Source organism: Doryrhamphus excisus, chromosome 19 (assembly GCF_030265055.1).
Source record: "Doryrhamphus excisus isolate RoL2022-K1 chromosome 19, RoL_Dexc_1.0, whole genome shotgun sequence".
NCBI classification, from domain to species: domain Eukaryota; kingdom Metazoa; phylum Chordata; class Actinopteri; order Syngnathiformes; family Syngnathidae; genus Doryrhamphus; species Doryrhamphus excisus.
In genome coordinates this window covers 11,579,132-11,599,440 of record NC_080484.1, presented here as the reverse complement: position 1 = coordinate 11,599,440, position 20,309 = coordinate 11,579,132, and the positions used below count along the sequence as shown (strand labels likewise).

Below are 20,309 nucleotides of genomic sequence, written 5' to 3'. Positions count from 1 at the left end.
CTCACAACACAATGCTCACGTTCATTTGTCACTTACAATGTCTTTTTGTTTGCACACCAAATAATCGCACTACCACATTAAAGTCCTCATATTATCACTTGTTTGTATATTTGGAATATGACAGCTTTTTGAAGGCAACTATAATCATTCTTGGAGAATTCCCATTGTTGCCTCGTGTGCGAAAATGGAACAATCTCTACTTTTTGTTACTTTTTAAAATATGTATAATATCATTTTTTGACATAATTTATGTCATTTTATATGGAATTATATGCTAATCTTGTAAAACAACATGTTTGTTTTCAAACCTTCGATAGACGCTTGTTACAATTTCATTTGCGTAAAATTACGCTCCAAATAAAATCAAATAAAAATCTGTTGTATTAATATTTTTTCTTGAAAAAAATAAGACTTTATTGTTGAAGTATTATGTTATACTATTATATTTTTATTGCCAAAATATGACATTATTGTTGGAAAACCTTATATTGGGAAATAGTAATTGATTTTCTGGTAAAAGTGCGATGCTAATCTTGGAAATGGCATAAAAATAAAAATAAATTGACATAAAAATGTTTTAAATTAAAAATAGAATTAAAATTCATTTTGCGCAAAATTCCGACACTGTTTTTTTACCCTCAGAATTATGACTTTTTTTTTCAAATTACAAGTCACAGAATAAAAAGTTTTTGTATTTTTTGAAACTAAATAAATTCAAACATTAAAGTTATTAGCCAAAATTGAACATTCAATCATTGAAATGACATCTTAATATATTCATCACTTTATTGTTGTCAAATCTTGTGTTGGGAAACTGAAAACTTTACATTTTACAGGATTTTTATTGCAAAAATGCGACATTATCTTGTAAAATTAGTTTTTTCTTCTCCAAAAAAATACAAATCTAGCCTTTTGTTTTTCATTCCATCATTTTGCCTTAATGTTACCGCCCCCAAAAGACCCCATCCACGTCCCATCCTGCAGTGCTAGAATGTCCAAAGTGAAGGTGTGGCCCACAAAGGCGGTCCTGTGTCTCCAGCAGCTGAAGAGAAAGTGCTGTCTCCTGGGAGGGCTGATAAAGGCACACAAGTACACATTTGTGTGTGTGTGTGTGTGTGTGTGTCCTGAGGGAGAAAAAAAGGGGAGGGGTGGTGAGGGTATTGAGGTTGTGCTTGTCTCAGCACTTTTTCACACAGGGCCTCAACAAAGACTTCTCTCTTCTCCGGGCCAGTCAGTCGGGGCGACGCCCACATGATGGGCGCTATCAGTGCACTTAGTATAGCACAGCACGTGATTGCTGGGCTTCATATTTACATTGCTGTGTCGTCCTTGTGTTGTTTATGTTGTTGAAGGAGAGAACATGGCAGGTGGACCACTCCGACAGAGCCGCTGAAGGTGTTTTACCAAGCCATGACATTTCAATTATCACCTTTGACAACATGCTGGGGGGGAAAGAAAAAGAAAAAAACAAAAAACAAAGAGGGTCAAGGAAGGAAGGAAGGAGGGAGGGAGGGGCAACCTGTCAATCATGGCATCGGTTTACAATCTGACATGAAATGCTTCAAGCAATTTCACCTTTATGGCTTTTCCTATACTCCAATCCTGAGGGTGGCGCACTCTAATACACATCGTTGCTTCGGTTTCCCATTTAGTACTGAGCGAAACTACGAAAACCAAGCTACATTGAACGCATCGGTCTGAACAGGCTAACAAACAACAATGGCGGAAAAGTAATAAGATAGTAAGCTAGGTTGTGTGTTTACTTGCTCCTTTTTTGACCAATATCACGTCACCCACTCTCCATACCGAGCAGACCAGGTACTATTTCAACCTCTCCCTTCTTAATTGAAGTAAAGGAGCCATGAGGGGAGCTGTGGTGCCTCCTCCCAGGGTCGTATCAGGATGATAAGTGGGTATTTATGTGCTGCTGAGCTGACTGGCGTCTTAATTGAAGACAGATGAGCGTACAGGCCTGCTTCAGACTGCCAAACAGCCTCTGGAGCCTCCAAAACACAACTTTCTCTGTCCGAGACTGTGGGAAGACATCTCAGCATGTAATCAAGCTTCAAATCCCATTTGCGTGTCTGCCGCTTTATTGTCGTTATGGAGCCACAACGATGAGAACTGGTTAATAAACGCTTTAGATCATAATAGAAACTCGGGTGGTAGTATTTGGGGACATATTTGGCACATTTATGGTCCTAAATAAGATAATAAACAAATACAAGTACAACGTGAACGAGGATGACCTGTCATGATTGACAGCTAGGTCGACCAATGAAAGCAGAAAGCAGGTACTGAAAATGACAGTCACAGCACAATAATAAAGTTAAAATATTTACTTTAACTTGGTAGAAAGTGCCAAAGTGTTAATATTATGAGAAGAATGTCGTTTTACAAGGAAAATAAGATTTTTTTTATGATATTGTGAATTCATGAGAATTAATGATTGGTATCATATTGGTAATTTTATAAGGTAAAACTGATTTTATTTTAGGTTTTTTTAATTGTAATGTTATGAGAATGAAGTGTTGCCATTTTAAATAAAAACCCTCATTGTTAATGATAATTTATGATATGATATGCCATCAAATAATGTAATTTTCTAAGAAAAAATATATTAAAAATTATATTTATGTATTATGTATATTTATGTATATATTTATTTATTATATTTATAATGTAATTTAAGGAAATTTTAAGGAAAACATTTTTATGATTATATTTATAGTAATGAATGAGAATAAAGTATTCAACCTTAGAGGAAAAAAATGGACTTTATTAAAATAAAGTTATAATTTGATAGTTAGGGCTGTTTATAAGTTACAGTCATAATATTTGCAAGAAAATAATCACAAAAAGTCCATATTATTTAAAAAAAAAATGTTTATATGACAAGGGTAAAGCCAAAGGCCAGCGATTGCGTGCCAAAAAGTGTTGAATGTTATTTTCTTGGTGCCAAACATGAGCCGTGTCAAAACTTAAAGTGATGAGAAAGCAAAACAAAGCAGCATTAAAATCCACTCACCCTGAGGCCGTGTTGTTCACTATCACGTTAGCATCTTCTGCCAAACTTGTTTTTACTGTCGTCGTTCCTGTTTTACATATCCTAGCATGCAGCCAGCTTGTTTACAACGGTCTGGCTCCTGATGCTGCCGACCGACGTTGCTTTTTTTTTTTGGACTGTCAGCTGACACGGTGACATAATTGCTCGGCGACGTGCAGGTACAGTACATGCACGATGTTTAGCTAATGAAGTAACGGGCGTGTAGTGGCGGTTTGTGGCGTAAACGGGATTCGTTAATGAGCTTTGGGGAATCCAATTAAAATAATCGTATGTCTTCTTATGCAATTAGAGAAATCGCCGCTTGGCTCCGGTGCCAAACTGGCTGGAGACAACAATTGTGATATTTGTACTAGTGGATATTTATTTCGGGCGGCACGGCGGTCGTGTGGTTAGCACGCAGACCTCACAGCTAGGAGACCAGGGTTCAATTCCACCCTCGGCCATCTCTGTGTGGAGTTTGCATGTTCTCCCCGTGCATGCGTGGGTTTTCTCCGGGTACTCTGGTTTCCTCCCACATTCCAAAAACATGCTAGGTTAATTAGCCACTCCAAATTGTCCATAGGTATGAATGTGAGTGTGAATGGTTGTTTGCGTATATGTGCCCTGTGCTTGGCTGGCGATCAGTCCAGGGTGTACCCCGCCTCTCACCCGAAGACAGCTGGGATAGGCTCCAGCACTCCCCGGGACCCTTGTGAGGAAAAGCGGCAGAAAATGAATGAATGAATGGATATTTATTTCAAAGGGACAACAGTACCGATTTTAAAGGTCAAAGGTGAGGTTGATGTGCAAGCTCTTTTTATATGCAAGGCATTTTCTGTGCCTCGTTGTCTTTAATTAGAAACACCAAAGATTTTAAAGCAGATGACCCAAGGTGACCAAAAGGTCAAAGGTGAGGGTAGAGTACAAGATCATTTGAAAAGTTATTTGGTGTCAGTTTCTTTTCAAGCTTTTTCCATTTTCCAACATTGATGAGATTTGAGTCCAAATATTACAAGAATTAAATGTCATGTTTTTCTCCTTTTTTTCCTCCCAACAGGACAGAAAGAGGAGCGCTGCAGCCACATGGAGACTGCGGAGCATAGCACTGCATCAACAGGGTAATGCGTGTTTGTTGTTCCAATGAGCAAGGCAGCATTTTGCGACTGTGAAAGGTCCCACATACACTGTCGTCATCACAGATGGACGAGCACGGTATGCAGGCATTGTTTTATATGTTAACACAGCCATCCCCGCTGGGGTAAAAATAGTCTCCGTGCTCTATTCTGTGCAAGCAGCCGCTCAGCCAAAAACAATATTTGGGCATGGCAGCAGATGTCCCCAAACAAGCCCAGTAGGGGGGAAAGGGGGGGGGGGGGGCGCTCTTGGCATTGGCCCACTCCGCTACACTTCATCCTGGGAGAGAAGAGGCCTGGAACCAGGAGGACACTGTAGGGAGCGCACACAAGTTTCTAGACCATGAGAAGTCCTGGAAGGGAAGGGATGCGCCGCTCTCATTTCAATGCAGACCTACCAACATATACACATTTCTAGTACTCAACATGCAAAAACATATTTCTGTCCCATGTGGGGGGACATGACAGAAAACACTGCCATACTGTAACATTGTAACTTTTCTCCAGCCTAATTTTTCAAAATTTACTTTATTTTATTGACTTTATTTGTTTCCTCAGGGCATTCAATCAATCGCAACTGGACTGATCCGGTTGTCTTAGAAGATGTTTCGCCTCAAAGACAAGGTGGGACACACACCTGTTGCACTAGATAGGACAGCTCTTGTCTTAAATGGCTTATATATGTCTCAGATGGCTTATTTTCTGTTATTATGTCTTCTGCATTGGGTATTTCAAGTGTAAATGTGACCATAGGGGTGTTATTTCATGTCTAGAGAGCTCTATTAATGTTAAAAACTGTTTTACAACTGTTTACAACTGTTTTAAGATTGTACCTCTACCATAACTGCGATAATAATAGTGTTAATAGTGAATTTTTGCGGAAATTAACTTTTTTACGGAGGGCAGCACGGCGGTTGTGTGGTTAGCGCGCAGACCTCACAGCTAGGGTACCAGGGTTCAATTCCACCCTCGGGCATCTCTGTGTGGAGTTTGCATGTTCTCCCCGTACATGCGTGGGTTTTCTCCGGGTACTCCGGTTTCCTCCCACATTCCAAAAACATGCTAGGTTAATTGGCGACTCCAAATTGTCCATAGGTATGAATGTGAGTGTGAATGGTTGTTTGTCTATATGTGCCCTGTGATTGGCTGACCAGTCCAGGGTGTACCCCGCCTCACGGCCAAAGACAGCTGGGATAGGCTCCAGCATCCCCGCGACCCTCGTGAGGAAAAGCGGTAGAAAATGAATGAATGAATGAACTTTTTTACGGTTAACTTCGCTAAACGAGGGACAACTGTGTATTTGTTTTTGAGCAGCCACTAATGTGTAATATATTTTACAGCCTTAATTGTCAGTCAAGTCAATCAGAGGAAGTCCACCGCATGACCTTTTCACTGCTGCGGTTTCCTGCGTCACTTTGCCGTCTTCCTGTCATGGATAAAAGCCCTCATGCGCTGCCGTGCCACAACATGATAGCGCGCTTCAGGCACAGAGCTCACAACGTTGAAGTGCTGGGAACAATGAGGCAGCGTGCGCCTCTTTTCCTTCCTTCCCTTTTGTCCCGATGCCACCGTAGGACACAGCTGCGCGCCGCATCGCTGAGGTGAACTCGGTGTCGTTTTCGCCAACACACGTCACCGTCTAGTTCAACAACACGTTTTGGCCTACATCGCCGAGCTCCTCTTCTGGTTTGGCGGGTTCCTTTTGCTGACGGCTGCAAAAACAACCTTATTCTTCCGCGTTAGTGTCACGCAAAGCTGCGTCACGGCAGGGAGGCTCACGTGTGTTTAATTGCACAGCTGACGACACCTACTTATGCAATGTGATACCTTGTTTTTGAGTTTTTTTTTTGTTTGTTGTTGTATAAGGAGACCTCTTATGTAAGTGACATACCAGGAAACAAACCTACGTGTTGCTAGGCAGAATAAACAGCACGTAACGATAATGATTGTTAATTTGGACGTCCTTGTGGGTGGGGAAGATGCCTCAAAATGGAAAAAATCGGTCAAACCGGATGTACGATCATGACATGACCCTCATACTGCTGGTGGAAAAAAACACGGCAAAAAGCGCTTCATCAATAAACTTTTTCTTCAAACTTGTACGTAACAAACTAAATTCATTTTCTACCGCTTATCGTCACGAGGGTCGCGGGGGGTGCTGGAGCCTATCCCAGCTGTCTTCGGTACACCCTGGACTGGTAGCCAGCCAATCACAGGGCACATTTAGACAAACAACCATTCACACTCACATTCATACCTATGGACAATTTGGAGTCGCCAATTAACCTAGCATGTTTTTGGAATGTGGGAGGAAGACGGAGAAAACCCACGCATGCACTGGGAGAACATGCAAACTCCACACAGAGATGGCCTGAGGGTGGATTCGAACTCGGGTCTCTTAGCTGTGTGGCCCTGGTGCTAACCACTTGTCCGCTGTGCAGCCTTACAGCTGTCTGTTTTCTTATTATAACAGTGTAAAGGTGACTATAGGGGTGTTATTTCATGTATAGGAAGCTCTAATGATGTTAAAAAGTGTATTTAGAAAGTCCTAAATAGGCTTTGTATGCTCTAATTTCAAAACTATTAAATTTTTAGGCATTTTACACAACAGTACAACAATTTCGTTACATTGTATTGTTAGCTGCCCCATGCTAGCAGTTTCGTCCACCTAGTTTGGTTGAATTAGCTTACCAAATAAGGTTCGTTACCTGGTAAACTAACACAATAGCCTGGCACCATCCTGTAGGATTGTGTAGACGAGTGACTAATTAGAAGCGACATTTAAAACTTGACAGAACAAATGTATTTGGACACGGCTCAGGGACGAGCCCACTCCTTCTTAATCGTCGTGACCACGGAAAATCACCATAAATCAGTCAACAAACCCAAATCATGTCCCAGTATGTTGAGTCACGGGGCGGGTTTTTTTTTACCGTTTCACTTTGAAACCTTTTGCTCGCGGCGCGGTGCATTGAGACACGACCAGACGCTCTGAAAAGGCCAAGAGGGGAGCTGAGTGAAGTGCAGCACACAAACAGGAGTAATGACATCCAGCTGCTAACACACACACACACTCCCACACAATAATACACAGGCCGTGGAGTCCAGAGCGGCGCAAAGGGTCAAGTATGACAAAGTTGTGAGGACATCAATTCATAGCATGCTGACTAGACAAATTCAAGCCGTCGCCAGCAGCATTATCAAAGATGACATCATTTATTCCGTCTATTTTGAGCTTTTAGTTCTGCATTGTGTCGCGTCTTTTCATATTGTATCAAAATGTTGTTATCTGATCAGAAAGGAGAACCACCTCTTGTCTTGTCTTGTGCTAATCCATCCTGCTTGTTTTTGGCTGCCCCCCCTCCTCCGCCCTCCCCTAACCTATCTCCGGTTACAATGTCTCTGCTTTACTTTGAGACACAGCTGGTGCCTTCAAAATCCCACAGTGTTTTTACCCTTGTTGCCTTAAGATACTATTGAAATTATAATACTGCAGTGCTGGACCACTAATGCTATGTTTACATAACCACAGCCTAGCAACAAAACACACTGTCATATGCAGGCCAGGCCACTAGTTGGCGATGTCCCATTGTACAATATTCATTAATAATGTAACCACAAAAAATGTATGTTTTGGTGTGTCTCCTCTGAAGATATTGCGCTTTTAGACAGGTTTTAAGATTCAGCCTCCCTAAACAAAACACTGTTATATGCATGCCAGGCCAGTAGTTGGCGATCTCACGATACTACTGTCTGTTTTATAATGGGACCCTATGACCAGTGCTGTGGTCCGTTAATGTTATTTACGTCTCACCTATGATTGGTCTGACCTATAAATGTAGTTCTAATGTTGTATTCTAACACCGGCTCCTTGTGACCTCATAGTGAGCCAGACTTCCTTATATGGGGGTGCCCGCGTACAGGCTGCCCAAGCTGAATGTGACCAATCACAATGTTGTGGGCGTGCCTGCAGGCGGACTGTGGGTGGAATGAGGAAATTGCTGGAGTAGGTGCAGATTCTGGAAGATCTAGAAAGCTTTCTGTGTGGGTTATAAGAAAAAGGGTTTTCTTTAATATTTCAACTTTATTATACTGAAATGACTCTATTTTTCCTTATAATATTATATAATTTATTCTCCAAACATTGCAACTTTTTTCAAGTTTTTTGTCTTATTATTTTAACTTTTTCTTTTTTTTTTCTTTTTTCTTGTAAATGTTATTTTAAACAACGTTTTTGTTTGTTTTTTCATCATAAAATGACTGAGAAATACATTTTTCTTGAAGGTTTCAGGTTTATGCTCCTAAAATGATTGTACAGTACACAATTATATGTTATTCTCGTAAAATTGTGACTTTTTCTCATTATATAACATTTTTCCCTGAATATTTTGACTTTATTTTTGGAAAAGTTCAGCCTTTTTTGGGTATTTTTTTATTTAATTTTAATCTTATAATCATTACTTTATTCCCATCCAATTTTGACTTTATTATTTTTTTCAAACCTAATCTAGAAACAATGTAGAAGCCTTAACTATTGTTAGCATTGTTATTATCTGCAAACCTTCTTAAGTGTAATTTTCCTGGCACGTCTCAGTGACAGTGGCACAAGTTGTTTATATTTTTAGCGCCATAGCTTTGCTGAGTGTGACGGCAGCTGCCGCATGACTCCAATAGTTGACACCCATTAGATAAGAGCACATTATGGCGTCCAAAGAAAACATAGTACCAATGGGAGTTCTATGGGGACAAGCGTGGATGTGAACTGTAAAGTGGGGGCTACTCATGGAGAATGCTGGTCCTGGCTTGGTAATGATTAACCCGCTTAAGCAGCCAAGTGTATTGTATAAAGAGGGCAGTAAAATATCTTGCTGTAAACGCGTCACTTTATTAAGTGTTAGATAAGAGCTCGGAAAGTCCCACAACGATGGGGAAGGTCAGCATGCTACCTTTTTGTTGTTATCTGCTACTTGTAAATAAACATGATGATCTTATTAATTATATGTTTAGTCCCCGCCAACCAGGAAGTAGCGGTTTATTGTGGTTGTAGTCACACCAGTGCCATTGAAAAGTTTATTTTCAGACTTCTCAGTCTTTTTACTCTTTATCAAGATCGGATATAACAAATCAGCACTGCTGATATTTTTTCTAGCTAAATGACTAGCCTACATTTCGACAAGAACCTTATACATTTTTGCATTGTATTGATTTTTGCTCTAGCGGTCACAATTTTCTAGTGTTTTTCTTTCAACTTTTAGGGAGTACAGTTTATCAAAAGACTGTCCCTTCAGTGTCAGACATTTTTAGATGATTTTGACTGATTTTTCAAGGCACACTGAATATTTTTCTTTCGTCATCAGCAGTACAACATAGGTACATTTCAGGAAAATAACAGTTCCCAACAAGAAAAGCATAACTTTCACTCTGACACAAATTTTTTTTTTGCTTTTGCAACAGTGCAAATACAGTATCTAACTATATCACAACATAAAAATTACATGAAAGGGTTGTTTTATATGAAAATAATTATTTACAAACATAACACCATTTACAATTGTTACAGTTGGAACTAAACTGTGTGCGTATCAGTGTTAAAGAATAGAATAGAATAGTCCTTTATTGTCATTGTAACAAGTACAACGAAATTGATGGTTTCCATACAATGCATAGCCTTCTGCACGCTACACTCCTCCATGCCCTTCCACGTCCTCCTTGCTGTCGGGTGTGTTTTTACCTGCGAAAGGTCCATGCCGAGAGCTTATCAAATGTGCTTTTGCCACCTTGTGGCCGTTTTTATAGCTTAAAACTGCTCCAGTAGTGACATTTTTTCAGTGTGCACGAGCGCCATCATTTTGCCTCTCGTACTAAAAAGACGTATAAATATGTCTTTGGAATCAGATCTTTGGGTTTTTAAAAACGTATAAATACGTCTTTGTTATTGAATGAGTCAATTTGTTCCAAAAGGTTTGAAGAAAAGCGATACAATTTTTCCACAGGAAATGATGTAAATCCAATTCATACGCGCCAGACTAAGAAAAATACATTTTCTTGAAAGTAATCAGAGTTTTACATGCAGAAAATGATGTGTAATAATTATAAATAAGGAATGGATGAAACTCTGGGTTCATCCTGGTGAGTTGCAAGTCAATAGTGTTTCTCACCTGGCACTCGTGGGCACTTGGCCTTGGGACGATAATACATTCCATAATTAATCATTCATTTTCTACCGCTTATTCTCACGAGGGTCGCTGGGGGTGCTGGAGCCTATCCCAGCTGTCTTCAGCGAGAGGTGGGGTACACCGCCAATCACAGGGCACATATAGACAAACAACCATTCACACTCACATTCATACCTATGGACAATTTGGAGTCACCAATTAACCTAGCATGTTTTTGGAATGTGGGAGGAAACCGGAGTACCCGGAGAAAACCTACGCATGCACATGCAAACTCCACACAGAGATGGCTGAGGGTGCAATTGAACTCGGGTCTCCTAGCTGTGAGGCCTGCGCGCTAACCACTGAATAAATGAAAATGATTTGTGGCCTCTGTGATTTTGCTGGCCTCCATATTTTGCCATGTGCATGCGCTTCCAAACAGGCAGGAAGAGGGTTCAACTCTGCATTGATTTCAGCACCTTTGTTCCGTAGAACAACGGTATGAATAGAGTGAGCCCCTTTTGTCGGTCATACATCTGTCGTAGTGGAAATTATTGTCAGATATTTTTTCATTCTGGCGACCTTCCATTCTGAATATTTGTTTGAATGTGTGTGTATGGTTAATCCATCCCAGCGAGAACCCTACTGATTTTAGATGATTGCACCCCTGAAAAAGGTCAAAATCAAACAAAAACCCGTCAAATTTTATGCCTGACATGCTTCAAACCTTTCAGGGATTATCGTCCTAGCTCCGAAATCCAGAACTCTATTGATTTTCAACTCCGAGCTGCGGGAGGTCATTGGGTTCAACCTTTTACTGTACAGTAAAAATGTACAGGACAGTTTAATGGAGCCGTCTAATTCCATGCTGTTATAAAACTCAGCAGATTACAAAAAAAAAAAGCGGCAAGCGAAAACAAGGTTGGATATCCTGTTTTTCCAGAGCCCACTCGTCCCAAAATAGCGCAGCGTGCCAAGTGAGGTTATCTGCGCTCTTATCGCCGCCCGCCGCATAATGGCGAGGAAACATCCCTTATTGTTTGCGAGCAGGCTTCCTCTATGATGTGTTGTTTAAAGACACCCTATATGTTGTCATGTGTCACATGTGTGCACGTGTGTGTGCGCTGATAACACACGCAATCTCACGCCGCCGCAACATCTGCGACGCAACCTCTCGGCGTGTTGTGTCAACAACGTTCCCCTGACACATGAACCGGCTTGTCCCTCCTGTTGCGCATGCAGCACATAGCTTGGCAAGCATCCCGTGCATGTTGATGCTGTAGCCTATAAACACACATATACATTCATATACGTTACACACACACACACACACACATGTATGTACATCGCCTCACATGCACTCAGCAACACGGCAGCTGCTCATGTGCACGCCCTAACGCCGTAAGTCAACCCACACTCCAGGTATTTGCAGCATGTACTCAGACCCCAGCCTGGGGGCAAAGGGGGTGGGTGGGTGTGTGGCGGGGGGGCATTACATTATCATGCACTTGCGCTGGGGTCAAGGCGAACTGGAGCCCAGGCCTAAAGGTCAGGCTTCTCAACAGCGAGGTCAGAACTTTCAGTTGCAGGGAAAGCTCGTTTGGAATGTTTGGGATGAGGCGGAGCTGTGCGCTTATTATTCCGTACTAGCTTACTTTTTGACTTGATTTTTCATTTTTAGCGGGAATCAACAACCTGTAAAGTGTCAGCTAAACATATACAACATTCTAATGACATATATAGGTCAGGGGCCCCGCCTCTCCCCGCTTTTACTCATGTTTTAACTGTGTATTAACCAATGAATGTTGTATTTTGGTGTGTCTTCTATTCTGTTTACTTACTTTATTCAACTTCATTCTTCTGTAAAGTGTCTTTGAGTATTGTGAAAAGTGCTATACAAATAAAATGTACTACAGTAAACCTCGGATATATCAGATTCAATTGTTCCCACTGGTTTTGTCCGATATAAGCGAAATCCGTTATATGCGTATACCGTAAAATGTCCGTTTTACGCATATATCGGATTTATATCCGGTATATGCGTGAATCGGATTTTATCCGTTATAAAAAGGCACTTCCTTGACTATGTTTCCAATGTACCTGGACGCGCAGGCAACGCTGCAAATGACGTCGTATAGCGGCCTGCCACGATGCGGCCATCCGATATATGCGAGGGAAATTTAATGGAAATGCATTGGAACGGGACGGGAGATTTTGTCCGAAATAAAGGCGAAATCCGTTATAAAAAATCCGATATATGCAATGAATTTTTTATTGGAAATGCATTACAGAAAAATCGGTTATTTTTTATCTGTCCGTTGTGAGCGAATTTCCGATATATCCGAGTCCGATATATCCGAGGTTTACTGTATTATTATTAAAAAGTGCAAAAAGCGTAATAGGTCCACTTGAAATTTTATAGTTTGCGATTGGCTGGCGACCAGTCGGCTGGGATAGGCTCCAGCATCCCTCCATGACCGTAGTAAATGAATGAATGAAAGTTGTGAAGTATTGTAGTTTTCTGCTTATGTAGCCCAGCTATGTGTTTGAACGTTATTGCTGCGTGTTTAAAAAAGAAAGCAAAGGTGACATTATAATTGAAGCAGAAAGAGCGCTATTCAAATGTTTGCCATTTTGTTATCATATTGCGTTCACACCTATTGAAGTGTGAGGTCTTTGAAGTGCGGAGGCTAAGAAAGCTTTATTGTGTTTGCACGTTTGATGGAGACAGAGCACACAGAGACAAGACAGTCAACGCCTCGCAAAGCAGACGTTGTCCAAACACGCTGCCGTTAATGAAAAGGCCCGCCGTGGCTCCTTTTAAGCCACTGAGTAATGTAAACAACGAGAGCCGCTCTCACCGTAAAGGAGTCAAGGTCACGGCGGGCAAACCTGCGCCCGGCGAAAGCACCTGTCTGGCATAACGGCCCCCGAGCAACTGTCGAGGACGGAGCGCCGTGGGAAAATTGGAGGTGCGCGGCGAAGGGGGGGAGATGATTCGCCAGCTGAGAGCTAAATTTACGTATCGCTGGACGTGCCAAACGGGCCCACGCTTTACGTCAGGAATGACATTTTAATCCACACAGGATATTTTCGGACATGACAACCAATTTACTGACCTTTGTGGCATCTCTACACATAAACACTACAATTGGACGGCTTATTTTATTATCTCAGTCGTGTATTGTACTCTTAGCCATACCAACTTTCACATAACCTTGTCTTTATTCAACAAATGGCCTTTATTTTACTTATTAATCATGTACATTTTCAAATATATACCTTACTTAATATACTAGTTCATACAAAATGTTAGTAGTATTTTACTTGTATGTAAATGTTCTGTTATTATTAGCTCATCAAGTCAAAGTTGCATTTTCCTCATCATTTCTATATTCTGTCTAATCCTACATTTATTCATTTTTTAATTGTTCATTGTTAATAATACTCTTGATATAGTGGATATAACATATTTTTAATTCAAATATTATAAATATTGTTTTCATTTTGAACTTTTACAAAATATAATTCAAATTTAAGACTGATTCAATCAATATAATAATGTTTTTATTTCAATGATTGTTATTATTGTGTAATACTTGGCATTAGAGAAGTATTTAATATATCTGTATATATTGTATACTGTATATATATTTTTAGTTTTTTTAAGTAGTATTAATTAAAATATTTTTTGTATTTTTGTACAGCTTGTATTTTAAATATAAATATTTTTGACATTTTGAAAATATTAAATCACTTCTAATTGAAGAAAAATATTTAAATTTCCATATTTTAATTAAAGTATTTTTCTACATAAGCATAATATCTTTAACAAAAACAATATATAGTTATACTTCTGTAATGATATTGTGAAAAAATTGACTACGGTTGTCCCTCATTTATAGCGCTCCATTGGTCCAAACGGACCTGGATTCAATATTACAATGGAATATTTTCCCCCCTGGCCATCAGACTGCTGAATGCCAAATAAGCCCCTCTACCTTACTTACATTATTATTATTTATTTTAATTATTTAAATTATTTGGGCAATTTACTGTTCACGCTGCACTTTACATTATGTTGTTCATATTTGGTGTCTATTTATTCTCCACATTATTATTATTATTATTTATTATTACGTATCTTCTTTTGTGTCTGTTATTATATGGGAGCCAGGCAACGACATTTCGTTGGCAATTTCACTACTGTGTTTTTGTGCAATGACAATAAAGGGAGTCTATCTATCTATCTATCTATCTATCTATCTATCTATCTATCTATCTATCTATCTATCTATCTATCTATCTATCTATCTATCTATCTATCTATCTATCTATCTATCTATCTATCTATATTTTCGTAGTTTTTGACATTATTAGAGCCCTGTAGCCATGAAATAACACCCCTATAGTCACCTTTACACTCCCATTATTCATTGTTTACACCACATTGTGCAACTTAAATGCTGCAGGCACTCAGCTGCTAGGTCGCAAGCAAGCTAACTAATATTTAGTCTCAAATGTATGTTTTCTAAACTCTGGTCTGTGATCAGATTGCTACATATCATTTTGTTTTGACTAATAATAGACCATAGTCATAGCTATGGCTATTCATTCATTTATGGAAAACCAGGCTTAGGCGAGAGAGCAATAATCGAACTGTGAGCGATGTTGCGAGGGACAGCTATAATAGTTTTGTTTTGTTTTTTTTAATCGTACTAATCTAATTTACAGCGCAAACTAGTGACACGGCATGCATACTACAGCTTTTTTGTCATTTTGGCCGTGTTGAATTGTGCAAGTGTAACCATAGCATGCTCCTTCACATCCTCATTGACAAGTCATTAGTACATTCCTCTACATTTAGACCCTGGGACCAAACTTTCCTTTGATATGGTCTCCTCCTGTGTGATCCACAAAGACTCCCACTGAGCCCTCCGCTGTTCACACACGACCACACGCCTCTTTGTGGCTCTGTGGCCGTAATCAAGTTTGCACACACCGCACCAAGTTGGCCCTGATCACAAGTGACAACGAGACGGTCCCCGCGGGGACCGCATTGGACGCTCCTCCACCTTGTTGTAACACTCCCAATGAGCCCTGTGGGCCACAGATGGAGTGCGTGCCTGGAGGAGGACAACATCAGCACCACTGACAAAGCATTAAGAGATTTACTGTCATTTGCATGACACCTTTCATATCGCCTGCTTGTATCGTATGCTGTAATTCACTAACTTCACCACTAGGTAGAGCAACTACACTCAGGTAGTGTATTGGAATGCACATTGTGATCATCTACACATGTTTACATTAGCACAATTCAACAGTAGAGATGATTTAACCCTACCGTAGGACTCCCTCTTTTATCACACATCACCATGAGTCAATGTGTTCCTGTTGCAGGTGCGAACTGGAGTCATTTATATACAGTAAACCTCGGATATATCGGACTCGGATATATCGGAAATTCGCTCACAACGGACAGATAAAAAAGAACCGATTTTTCTGTAATGCATTTCCAATAGAAATTCATTGCATATATCGGATTTTTTATAACGGATTTCGCCTATTTCGGACAAAATCTCCAGTCCCGTTCCAATGCATTTCCATTAAATTTCCCTCGCATATATCGGATGGCCGCATCGTGGCGTTCTGATTCGCCGAATCGTGACAGGCCGCTATACGACGTCATTTGCAGCGTTTGCAGCGTTGCCTGCGCGTCCAGGTACATTGGAAACATAGTCAAGGAAGTGCCTTTTTATAACGGATAAAATCCGATTTACGCATATACCGGATATAAATCCGATATATGCGTAAAACGGACATTTTCCGGTATACGCTTATATCGGACAAAACCAGTGGGAACAATTGAATCAGATATATCCGAGGTTTACTGTACATCTGACTTTTACAAACTGGACCAAACCAACTCAAAAGAAGGCGCGGCAAACCTTAACGTTATTCTTCCTGACAGTATCTCCTCATTGGGCCGTGACAGCAAAGGAGCTAGGCGTCCAGGAAGGAAGGAGTATTTTTTTTTAGGCACGCGTGGAAGCGCCCAGATGGACTCCAGCAGGCTCCAGTAATAACACGCACGCACACGTCCAACAGAGGTCACCCCGGGACACATGTACAATAAATCCATTGTGACGGCCCGTCCCTTTGCAAAGATATTTGAGCCTTCCTCGCGGACCTCGTCACGCCACGGCTGGACAGCGTTTGCGTGATTAATTAGTCTGGAGACTAAACAGCGGCCCTATAAAGGCGCTAATAAATTGGAAGGATTCCTTATAAAGAGGCGCTGTTAAAATCCCTTTAAGAGCTCTGTTAATGTCAAAGCATAAGAAATCTTTCAACAAAATGGACCCACAGTAATTAATTCATCATATGATAAATAAAAATTAGTTTTTGGAGCGCTTGATTTGCTCATGCTAACACACCTCGTAGATTTGACCCTATATTGGCTTTCATTACAGGAAAAAAACGATACCGATGTTGACCGATATTACATTTTTATGCCAATATCGGTGGCCCGATATTATCATACAATCCTGATAAAAATCTAAGATTATTATGAACTCTTTTTGTTGTTAATATTTTTCACTTTTACAACTTTTTTGTTTTTGTTGTATTATTGTATTTTTATATATATTTTGTATTTTTGGTGGCACGGCGGTCGAGTGGTTAGCGCGCAGACCTCACAGCTAGAAGACCAGGGTTCAATTCCATCCTCGGCCATCTCTGTGTGGAGTTTGTATGTTCTCCCCGTGCATGCGTGGGTTTTCTCCGGGTACTCCGGTTTCCTCCCACATTCCAAAAACATGCTAGGTTAATTGGCGACTCCAAATTGTCCATAGGTATGAATGTGAGTGTGAATGGTTGTTTGTCTATATGTGCCCTGTGATTGGCTGGCGACCAGTCCAGGGTGCACCCCGCCTCTCGCCCAAAGACAGCTGGGATAGGCTCCAGCACTACCCGCGACCCTCGTGAGGAAAAAGCGGTAGAAAATGAATGAATGAATGAATGTATTTTTGTGTTTTTTTCCACATATTTTGACTTGTTTTACATCCCATTTTCTTCTGCTTATCCCCAATCTGGGTCACGAAGGCAGCAGTCTAAGTCGGGAAGACCAAACTTCCCGGTCTCCAGCCACCTCGCCCAGTTCCACTAGGAAGACACCATGGCATGCGTCACAGGGCAGATGTGAAACATAATCCCCCCCCATCATGCTAGGTCAGTGTTATACTATACTATATCTGGTACTAAGAAGCATAAGACTGCAGAAATGCTATGCTAATGTTAGCATTTGTGGTTATTTTGAATCTATTTTGGAATCTTCCCCAATCAACTCCGTATTTGTACTTCCTGTAGGTGCCATGTCAATAATGACACTATGTGTCATTAATGCCACTGAGGAATTAGTTTGTGTTAGCAACAGCAGACGTGCTGTCAAAGAGCAAATTGAGTGTGCCTCAAAGCGTGAAAATATGCAAACTCAAAAAAAAAGATCTGCCGCCAACTTGTTTACCCACACGTCTGGCGTTGACGCCCATGCACCGCAGCACCCGTAAACGCACAAAACCTGCTGGGTGTCTCCCTCGTTTACTCCATCTCTCCATCCTCGCTAAAACGACAACAAAAGAAAAGGCATCGGCAGCAGCCATAGCGACAAGAGAGCGAAGGAAGACCTGGCCCGGGCCTGTCACCTTCAAAGCGTCCTGATTGGTTGGAGGGCCTTCTCTCCGTGTGAGCTTTGTTGCCGTGTGGACAGAGAGGCAGGCAGGCAGCAGGCGAGTGTTGCCGTGGACGCAGCGCCATCTCAGCAGTCCTGTCAGGGAGGATTTACAGCACAGCCTCGGAGCTGATTGTTATTCCTCTGACACTCGCGCACCACGTCCGAGTCGCGTTCAACATCGCCGCTTTTCATCGTAAAGCATCTGCTGACATATTCGTAGTCATTGTTAAATCACTGACACTGACCGTCGTGTTATTTGCATAATTATATTAGTAATGGGGCTGCACCACTCTGCAAAAAAATGTGAATCAAAGCAAAAGAACTTAGCCATGAAATACAAGCGCTCGCAAAAGGCGAAGTATTTCAAAGTACTACAAGCGGAGATCCAAACAGTTCATTGGTTCCAGACCGGACTGTGATAAGATCTTCTAAATATGTTTTCTAACATGATTAGAGCCCTCTAGTCATGAAATAACACCCCTATAGTCACTTGTATTACCCAATATTTACATTCATTCATTCATTTTCTACCGCTTTTTCCTCACGAGGGTCACGGGGGGTGCTGGAGCCTATCCCAGCTGTCTTTGGGCGAGAGGCGGGGTACACCCTGGACTGGTCGCCCAGCCAATCACAGGGCACATATAGACAAACAACCATTCACACTCACATTCATACCTATGGACAATTTGGAGTCGCCAATTAACCTAGCATGTTTTTGGAATGTGGGAGGAAACCGGAGTACCCGGGGAAAACCCACGCATGCACGGGGAGAACATGCAAACTCCACACAGAGATCCCAATACTTATACAGTTGCTGCAAATTCCCATGACGCGGACAGGAAATGATGACAGGGTTTGCGTGGGTGACGGCTACATCGATTACATGCACATGTGTGATGGCCTGTTATGCTAGTTCGACGATGACCCCCACCGCCCCACATAGATTGCAATCCTATGTGAAACACTTACTTAATAACGTTTGTAGCTGAGGTCAGAGGTCGCATGGACACATGACATGTTGAGTTGTGTATCTGTTTATCTTGAGAGGTCACAGTGTGTCTTTTAGTCCTAACACTGAAAAGTCGCCATTGTTGTGAATGTGCTTTTGATGCCATTGTTAGTCATCCCTGGTTTGTTATCGCCCTGTGGCACGCCGCTGACAGACGAGGTGAGAATAGCGAGGATCATAAGTGACAGTGGTTTCCTGGGCAGGAAGAGAGGAGTACAATGAGCGCTGTGATTCTCTCCTTCCCAGGCCAGATCCAGCTGCGGGCGATGACTTCCTATGACTGTTCTCACTATCTTTGGTGTGCCGACGCCTTGTGTGTTCAGGTTGACCCCGCCGCGTCTTCTACAAACACTCAAATGTGGATTGACGGTACTGGAGCCTTTTTTGATTGATTAGTATATCATTACACTCTTTCATTCGCAGCCTTCCAGGCATGGATGGCGGCCCAGAGGCTGCAATTGTGCTCTTCATAACAAGAAGTCATTTGCAGTCAGTAATCTTACACTCCAGTGCTCTAGGGGGCAGTAATGCACATCACAAAATAGTTTTTGTTAATTAGTTTTTTACTCCTGATTATGGAGTAAATTGTAAAAAAAATAGCTTTGCTTTTTAATGTAAACTACCATTTAACAAACTGTACTGTACTGTTACAGTAAACCTCGGATATATCGGATTCAATTGTTCCCACTGGTTTTGTCCGATATGCGTATACCGGAAAATGTCCGTTTTACGCATATATCGGATTTATATCCGGTATATGCGTAGATCGGATTTTATCCGTTCTAAAAAGGCACTTCCTTGACTATGTTTCCAATGTACCTGGACACGCAGGCAACGCTGCAAACGCTGCAAATGACGTCGTATAGCGGCCTGTCACGATTCGGCGAATCGGAGCGCCACGATGCGGCCATCCGATATATGCGAGGGAAATTTAATGGAAATGCATTGGAACGGGACTGGAGATTTTGTCCGAAATAGGCGAAATCCGTTATAAAAAATCCGATATATGCAATGAATTTTTATTGGAAATGCATTACAGAAAAATCGGTTCTTTTTTATCTGTCCATTGTGAGCGAATTTCCGATATATCCGAGTCTGATATATCCGAGGTTTACTGTACAATCATAGAGCGCCATATTTTTGTTTGTTAATCATTTGTTAGCTAGCAGACTACTTCTTGCTTCACATAGGATAAAGATGATGAGACTGTACCATTTTAGATTCCGCGGTG

At 41.2% G+C, this 20,309-nt stretch overlaps 1 long non-coding RNA gene across 4 annotated transcripts; it reads left to right on the top strand.

The window, feature by feature from the left end:
• Positions 1-1,673: 1,673 nt before the first annotated feature.
• On the top strand, positions 1,674-19,885 carry LOC131107631 (uncharacterized). Of its 4 annotated transcripts, XR_009120285.1 has the most exons (6): positions 1,674-1,818; positions 4,104-4,164; positions 4,738-4,803; positions 16,309-16,416; positions 17,442-17,567; positions 19,325-19,885. It is a non-coding gene; the product is annotated as an uncharacterized LOC131107631 (long non-coding RNA). The 4 variants fall into 4 exon arrangements; XR_009120287.1 differs by lacking the exon at positions 16,309-16,416; XR_009120286.1 differs by lacking the exons at positions 16,309-16,416; positions 17,442-17,567; positions 19,325-19,885 and adding an exon at positions 13,066-13,730.
• Positions 19,886-20,309: the final 424 nt, after the last annotated feature.